This window comes from Argentina silus (assembly GCF_951799395.1).
Source record: "Argentina silus genome assembly, chromosome: 6".
NCBI classification, from domain to species: domain Eukaryota; kingdom Metazoa; phylum Chordata; class Actinopteri; order Argentiniformes; family Argentinidae; genus Argentina; species Argentina silus.
Genome location: NC_139660.1, coordinates 6,555,594 through 6,564,523, shown reverse-complemented (window position 1 = coordinate 6,564,523; position 8,930 = coordinate 6,555,594). Strand labels below are relative to the sequence as shown.

General features: G+C 44.5%; 1 protein-coding gene across 5 annotated transcripts in view; it reads left to right on the top strand.

Annotated features, from left to right (window-relative positions):
• Positions 1–1,825: 1,825 nt before the first annotated feature.
• The window catches only part of LOC310806384 (myosin IXB), a 50,469-nt gene continuing 43,364 nt past the window's right edge, over positions 1,826–8,930 (top strand). For all 5 annotated transcript variants that reach the window (XM_083672457.1, XM_083672458.1, XM_083672456.1 and 2 more), the window contains exon 1: positions 1,826–2,167. The gene's annotated coding sequence lies outside the window, so the exon portion shown is untranslated. The remainder of the gene's footprint in view (positions 2,168–8,930) is intronic.

Sequence of the window (8,930 nt, the reverse complement as noted above, 5' to 3'; positions counted from 1 at the left end):
CAGGCCTACTGAAACAAATGCTCACAAATGAAGATCAACAATACCAAGTGATGACGTCTGATTTGCTGTTCAAGGGGCAGAAAAAATACCGCATCCTGAGGTGTCAACAACACCCATAACTGTTGAAAACGCCCTTTTGGTGTGTAAAATAACACTTCAAATGAGAAACCACAAAGTGCAGAGACTGCAAGGATGTTCAACTTTTTTTCTTTTTTTTTTCCTTTACAATTTGTAAAAAATAAACACATTTCTTACCAATCCGGTCTTCTTTCTCTGGAAATATTTTTGGTTAAAAGAAGCCAAGACCAAGATATGTGAAACAACAAGGCATCTGATTTCCAACATACCTGTCCTATCTGAACCCAGGGTCCATTAATCAAATCTACAGTATATGGCCTGTATTCAATCAGTTACACACACTGGCTTTCTGCACTGTGCTGTCAGATATGTGTTTGATTTTCACAGCAGTGTGTCCCACAGGGAGGAGGTTGAGACTTGATGTAGAACTTGGCAGTCAATTTGTGGAACTGGCTGTCATCCCATTTGATTATTCAGTAGACTATGTCCCACTACCCTCCTTCCTTTTGCACTTTGCACATTTTATACAATACATGCTGTAATGCTGTTTGATGTCTCATGTTTTATGGGTATGCCATTGCCACTGTGAATGCCAAAGGCACATTTCTACATTGCATGGATAATAACGTTGGGTTTTCTATTCTATTCTAATTTGTGTGCATACTGTATGATGACTTCTCCGCCAAATTTCCCATCAGACCTGAATGGGCTATTCCTCAGGACAGACTTTTGTTTCCCCATCAAGTGTCAACTGACTCCCTCCCTAGTCCCTCCGCGACACACTAGCGTGCAAGGCAGGTTTGAAAGATGAAACATGCAGTCTGGTAAAGTTGCGCCAGACGCTGGTCTTGGGTTTGGCATTTTTTTCCCATGAATGGTTGCTTAAGAGTGAGAGTAAACTGATCCTAAATCGATGGCTAGGGTCCGGGACAACTTCACCCCTTCACCCCACATCTACAATAGCATGTGCAGCACTGTATAGCCTACTCGAGAGCTGTCATGTATGTGCATATACAGTATGTTTCTACCCTGTAGTGCCATAGGGTGTCGCTGTTTCACTGTTTTACAGTTGTTGTGGTTGTCTGTACTGAACTTGCGTGATGACTAACAGTAGTTCATAAACGTCAATAAACGTTGTTCATTAGCTACCAGCTAACCTCGTCCCCAGGCTAATGGGCACGTGTGTGGGAACAAGACTAGCAACCAGCAACCATGGCCTCAGTGTGCATATCTTACAAGAGCCTTCGACTCCTACTAAGGGGTGTGCGATATCCTATTCCCGAACGGCATACACTGTAACGTGTATACTGGTCATCCATTACCTGTTGGCCGTTGAATGAAATTGCATCTACCTACCACTTTCACACACAAAGTTCAACACAGTTCAAAAAGTTCATAATCTTACCACAGGGCGCTGAGTAACTGTTTGCTAACTTCACATGAATTGTGTGGCATGTATATATATACGGCATGTATATATATATATATATTATCTATGGCATATAAAGTAGGCTACATGGATTTAAACTATTAATTCAGTTATCTGCAACAGCAGAATCAATTGCACCGTTCACCTAATTACTGTAGAGGGTGCTAAGCCACAACGTTTTGGATGCAAACAGTGTACTACTGTATGGAATATTGCTTGCGGCTTTTCTCAACTTTTTTTCACCGCGCGCAGGCTGCTATTATTTAGAGAAAGGAAGTAGCTACCAGGCTAGCAGGCTAGTCAGCTCGCTCGTGAAGCCAGTCGGCTGGAGAAAGGATGTACATTTGAACTTCTTTGATAGCAAGCAAGTACGCCTGTTTATTCACGTAAAATAATCCTAAAAACGGGTACGCCGCGTTGTAGATAGCCCCTTAACTTCGTGGTATATGAGTCCGACCTACTGGATTTCGACTCATTTAGGTTGAGTTGTATGGTTCATTTGGCAACGTCCTTAGCCTTGTTAGCTGTAGCCAACCAGTTGGTAAGCAGAGATCTGATTTCAAAAAGGGAACTAGGTAGACTGCTGTCTGAATTTTCTGTCATTTGTATGAGGGAATGCAATTAAGGAGTCGCAGACAATGAGAACTACAACTGAGCAAGGTAATTATTCTTGATATTTTGGGTGCTTGTTGCTCTGAACAAAAGTTTCCAATTGAACAATCAACCAAAGGTTGCCAGTCAGACATGGACGGCTACTGTTATCATCTAAATAGGATCTGTATTTCTATGGTGCGGATCTATGGCTGTTTTAGTACCAAAGCATAGTCTTGACAGTTGAAGATTGATATTGACAAACATTGCAATGTTTATCCTTCATTCATATAATAGAATGGATTGGAATAGAATATAATCTAAAAAACTTTAATAAAATAAAAAAACTGTCACCTCGCCTAAACTAAGTAGCTGACTAATAATATTCATATTTTCTTTACATGATTCCTTGCCCTGACGAACTGTCTGTAGCTATGATGTAGCATGATTTGGCCGATGACAGATTGTTGCATCTACATTGTGAGTTATGAATGTTACTTGTTGCTATGTTGTATATATATATGATTATTAATTAATTTTGGGACACAGGCAGCTGGCGGGAGGTTACAAAGAAACAGAATAACATTTGGAATACTGAAAAGCTCCAGAATGTTGACGTTTTGATTCCCATTCCATTGTTGTCCAAAAGTGGCCAGACAAGTTGGTTTTGAACTACAGTAGGCCTACTACACAAAACAATACCTGCTTGCCTTTACTTGCATTGTGGTGATGACTATCATTGTTATTGAGTTTACAAATGAAATGGCATAGTTGACATTGTGTTAGTTGCTTTTGATTGCATTCACACATCTTTGAACAAAACAATGGGGGAGTAATGTGAGCCCTCTCTCATCCTCCCACGTCCCCTGCTTTTCTTTACCAATCACCAAATGTGACCAAAATCCTCTTCTGTACTGTAATATAGCTACGTGATGACTAATGTCTAAGCTGTGGAAAAACGTAATCACAAAGTAGGCAAAAAAAAAAAAAAAAAAAAAAACCTGTGTTGGAACTGTAAAATAAGGCGTGGATTTCACTCGTTGGTAGTCTTTCAATAGCTGCTCTCAGTCGGTCATTTCTGTTGGTGTTCTTCCAGTGGCTGCAGTGTCTAATGTGGCAAGTAATTTCCTCTTCATGAAATAATGTATTTACACGTCCCTCTGCCAGGCCACTCTGTTTGCCATATGTTTCAGTGTCAGTGGATCTAATGACTTCCAGTTTTTCGTTGAGAGATTCCTGTGGAGAAAGACGGGTCCACACATCTTCGGTGCAGTGTACTGCAGCTCTGATAGATAGTAGCCTAAGCATAATTGTTAGACAGGAAACATGCCTAATAAATAGAGACTTTGTTCCCTTGCTTGCACAAATGACTTGGAATGTTAATTACGGACATGGAATATGAAAGATGAGGGGTTATTTTAAATATGCTTCTTGATTTAAAGCAGAAAGGGCACTTGGCTCAACCCAAATAAAGACTTTTTGTTGTCTTAAGAAAAGAGCCATATGGCCGTTGGCTCAGGCTCATATCGTACCTTATTACACTGCCGTGGACTCACTCGACAGGGGTTGGAAAAGTGGGAGGGGTGAAGCTCTCAGGGGGGTGTAGGGTGTCGGGGGGGGGGGGGGGGGGGTGTTTCATTTTTAGGAGCTGAGAGTTGTAATTGGCCTACTGCTATACATCCTGGTCGGTGCAGTGGTGTGAAAGATTAATCACGCCGGCGGCATTAGGCCTACACAATTAAGAATGCCTGTTTTGATAAAGGATTCTTTGATTTAAGACTTGAGGATATATTTCTACGTTGTTTTGCCTTAACTGTGTTTCTGAAGCGTAGCTGGAAAGCTCCAGTTTTATAAACTCAAACTACGAGGCCAATCTAATAGAGGAACTGTTTTGGTTTCCTGTCCTACTATAGGCCATCTCAACCAAGAAGCATAGTGCATGGGGTTACTTACACAATTAGACCTTTGTGTTGATTTGAACTTTTTATGAAATCATCAGTTTTAGAAAAAATGATGCAGAATTTTGGCAGGCTAGGCTACATGCCATGAACAGGCTACAACACTCCAATGAATGATGGAGAAATCACCATGGTTTTCCGGGCTAGGCCTATCATGACACAGAGTAGCCTATTTCACAGCCTTGAGTGTGATGAGGTCCCATTGCTTCCATGTGTAAGCATGCATATTTTTAGATGTCGACTGACTCTAGGCAGAAATGGAGGCTGTCAGTGAAATATATCTGGCTAGTTTATCTTATGGCTCAATACGTGTTCATGGGGGGTGTCTGTGGTGGAGGTTCTGGAATAACTTGGGGAAAAGCACTCTCGTTTTCCACTGCTAGGACACTGCTAGGCGCTTTCAGAAATAAGGTCCAAGTAGAGCATTTTCAAAGTATGTATGATAAAACACTTTTTAATTCTGGCTTCATAGATTAAAACCGTAATAGTTGATAATAGGCTACTTCAATAGATGAAGTTGTTAAGCCGAGCAGGTTTTAAAGTCTTCTGCCGCAGTGCTCGCCGAGCTGTGGTGCAGAATGCTGCAGTCTCAGAAAGCCTAATGAGTCCCTCTGCTCCACTTGCCTGTTTATATGCAGCTGGCCTACCTAATGTGAGCTACCTCACCTGTGGAAATGTACAGCCACCTGCTGTCCCTCGACACTGTAAAACACAAGCTCAGCACTGCACTCATTTGGTGGCATAGAAACTCCACTGCAGTTGGACGGCGGGATTTGGGTCCTTAAAACAGTGGGATAAAAAGGTGCTGCTTTACCTTTGAAATAACAGGCTAAATTATAATACACCTAGGGCTATATTTTGACTGAATTGTAATGATGTCATGGCAGTTTAGCTGTTAAATCAATGGGAGACTGAATTAAATTTACTGTGTTGGCAGGTCCTGGCAGTGTAGAGGCCTCTTGTTCTGCCTGTTGGGAGCCTGTGTGTCTATTCTGTTGAAAAATACTCTACTGGGATGGGCTGGCTGGGCGGGTGGAATGATTCTTTGTTTACATGTGTAGTTAGTTTACCTTTTGTCTCTACTTACCAAGCCGCTTGTTGAAAAGTCTTCTGAGAACAGAAAGCTCTCAATGCACCAATATGATGTAGGCAGGCCTATAGTAATTGATCTAGTTCATGTTGCAGCCTTTACTTATCCATTCACAGTTGGAGTAAAAATGATCCGACCTGTCACCCTATAGCCTTCAGTACAGGTATGTACTGTAGCAACTATTGAGATTACAACATTGTTTTAACATGCTCTTACATAGTACATTAGCAGTTGTCATGTACACGTCAAAGGGGATGACAAAGGAGACAAGGAAAGGAAAGAAGACCAGCAAAGGATACCGCTTTAGAATTGGGACACATGGCTCTGAATCTGTCTCTGATAGGCCGTGGTCAGAGTAGGCCTGTAATCCAGGGGAGCCCTGCCTGTAGCCTGCAGTAGTTGGGCAGGAATGCTCCTGGGTGTGTCCTTTTGTGGGGAGAAGGAAGAAAAAAAAGCTTTGAATTCTGCAGAGAGCAGCTAACCGAGCTATTCACCGCGGATTTGCGATGACGTGCTTTCGGTTCAAACGTATGGAAAATGCTCGAGAGAGTGCGAGAAGGAGAGGTAGGGAGAGAGAGAGAGTGCGAGAAGGAGAGGTAGGGAGAGAGAGAGTGCGAGAAGGAGAGGTAGGGAGAGAGAGAGAGTGAGAAGGAGAGGTAGGGAGAGAGAGAGAGAGAGAAGGAGAGGTAGGGAGAGAGAGAGAGTGAGCGACTGTCTAAGAAGTTCCCCTTGGCAACTAGGCCTAGTCTCATTCAATGTGGGCAATCAGAGTTTTTATGGAGTTTATAAATAGCGGTAATTGTAGTGTGAGTGAAAAAAGCCAGACTGTCAATTTGAGAATGGCCTACATTTGTTTGTTGCTGTTGTTGTCCTTAGCCTCCACTCAAGCCACAGCCCTCAATAACATACAGAAAGGAAAACAGTCAAATCAGTATGCTGATCAAAGGACAGGCCTAAACAGGCAGGATAGTTGGCTCATGATACACAAAATGCAGCAAGACCTTTCTATCATAGAATGATTTATTATGGAAAGAGGACAGATGATTGGTGAGTCACTTCAGATGACGTTAAAAGCCACTTGACATATGACACGTTCTTGCTCATCATTCTGGTTGGATTTTAGGATGGGCCTAGATGGCGTCATACACTGTGCACCTTCATAGACCGTATCATAGGTTTACATGGAGATCAACTCCTTCCCAGGTAGGCTTATAACGCAGGTCCATGAGACTTTTGCTTTGGTGCATGGCTGTCCACCCCCTCACTGCCGGTCAAGTCCCTGAGCATAGCCCTCAGGAAGAGGACTGTCTGGCCTGTGTGTGTGTGTGTGTGTGTGTGTACACACAGGATGACTGTTGAGTTTGTAATAAACTCCCCCTCCATCTTCTGCGGTCAGTAAGCCAGGCCCAGAGACGTGAGAGGACTGGGGTGAAGGCCCTTCCCTGGCTCCATATACAGCCCTGGCCTGGCTGCACTGTGGCCTGTCCAAACCTTCCATCTGCTCCACAGTCAAGGCCACGCCACCTCCCTGCCTCCTCTCACCACAGTCAGCAGCACAAGTCCTGGATAGGCTTTGACTGGCTCAAACATCATCTAATCTGGTACTGAAGCTTCATGACTGAGTTTTGTATGACAGGGTAAAATCAACATGACGTCGATGCATGTTACCCTCTCCTCTTCTTGATGAAGATGAATGTTCAATGTTGGTGTTTGTTTCAAAGCTCCTCTGAAGAGTACAATTTCTTGTTAACAAACAGGCCTCTGCATGTGAGGAAGAGGAGTGAGCTTTAGAGACCAGTTCAGTTCAGCCCTCCCACCATGTTGAGTTTAACAGCACCAGGGATGGGCTCAAAGCAGAGGGAAAAACCAGCCAGGCGAAACAGTAGGGGTGACGAGCCATTCCCATTGGCTCTGCCAGCCACTGTGGTCCAGCAGCAGCAAACCCAGTGTGACTGGACTGAACTGAAGTGTGTGTCCGTGTGTGTTCGCGTGCTTGCGTACATCCCAGTACGCAGATCAGTTTGCAGACTGTGGGATGGATGCCTTAAAGTCTATGGTGAGGGACGGGATGGGGGGGGAGGGGGGGAACAGAGGACCTTGGATCAGTGAAGTATTGGCCGTCCTTCAGCCTGTGTTTGTTTTAGGTCTATTTTTACCATTCAGTCTGGGTTTGTTCTGTTCTGTTCACTGCTGAATGTCTCCATACGTAAGTTACATTTGAGGGGAATCATTCAAATATGACTGGGTGGGTGGGTGGGTGGGTGGGTGGGTGTATGGATACATTCCAGACATTCTGGTGTCCATATAGAAGATGAGACAGTGAAGGTAGATCTCATGGTGAATAGGAAAGGATAGGTCTACAGTAGATGGAGATACAATTATTGTGTTTTTGCCTTTTTTCTTCAGCAAAATCTAATCAGTTCTGTTCTTTGGCCTCACTAAATCAACTTACCGTAAGCCACTTTGATTGTAGTGGATTATTAAAGAGACAATCTGTGGAGTTTAGAGGTTTGAAAGGTGTTATCCTCCCTAAGATGCTTACACTCACACCTTACTGCGTGAATCTGACAAGCCACCCAAACATCAGTGGCAGACGCCACAGGGAAGATGGCTGCAGTAGTCCTATAGGACAAGATTATAGAAATCTCAAAACAGACAACAACAGGCGTACTGCATATGCTGTTACATGACCCTGTTTTGCATGGCAGTCCCGGTTAGCAGAACCGCATGGTTTAGTCTGTCAGGGTGTGGTCAGTCAGGGTTTAAAACCTGACCTTAAGCCCCTGTCTCAAGAGCATTGTCTGGTACTGAAGGGGGGGCGGGGGGTACTGAAGGAGGAGGGAGCTAGGGGAGATGGAGGGGTGGGGGGGGCTTAACATGGACTTGGTGCAGAGTCAGTGAGAGAGCGGCTATTCTGGTGCCACAATGGAGTCATGTGTTTGGGAAGTGTTTTCAGAGCAGCGGCCCACATGAGTGCTCCGGCACAATATCCCCTCTGTCTCCCTCCTCCTCCTCCTCCTTGCCTCAACTTCCCCTTCACCTCTTCCTGATTCTGCCCCTGCAGCTGCTCCCCCACTCGCCTCATCCTCCTCGGCTCACGTCTTGAGGCGACGTGTGTGTGCGTGTGTGTGTGCGTGTGTGTGTGCGCGTGCGTGTGCGTGTGTTTGCGAAGGAAATTCCCTGAGACTGAAGCCTCCCCCCCACGTGGTTCATGTCCTGCAGGCTGGTGGTCACTCTGGGATAAATCAGGCTCTCCTGTAGGCTTCCATTCATTACAACAGGTGTGTTGCAGTAGTTGGCCTCAATGACCGGAGTTTTCCACCCAGGTTCTACATGTTCCACCCATAGAATTAGAACATTGATTTAATGTAACACAGTGTGGTCACACCCTACAGCCTGACCCAGAGTGGAGTGGAATATTCTGGGTTCCATTATTGTCAACATGATGCCACATTTGGCCGTTTCATGTGGACGGCGGACGCTGCATTGACTTTTTGAGTTTCGGCTCATCAGGCTGATTGAAGGCATATTTCTTCTTTCTACCAGCATTCCCACCACCATCCATGCTAAGGTCTGGTCTGGATGAAAGAGTCATCTGATCTTTTGCAGGCTCCTCCTCAGGAGTCATGCATGGATGCTCTCGGAATAAGAGAGAGTTTGCATGTGATTTGCATAGAAACCTCATGTTGGTTCGCAGCGGGCCCTTCAGCCAGTTTTGAGTGGGTTTGATGAAACTGAAAACAGCCGTTAAGATTATAGTTCAATCAGACTCAAGGTTTAACCC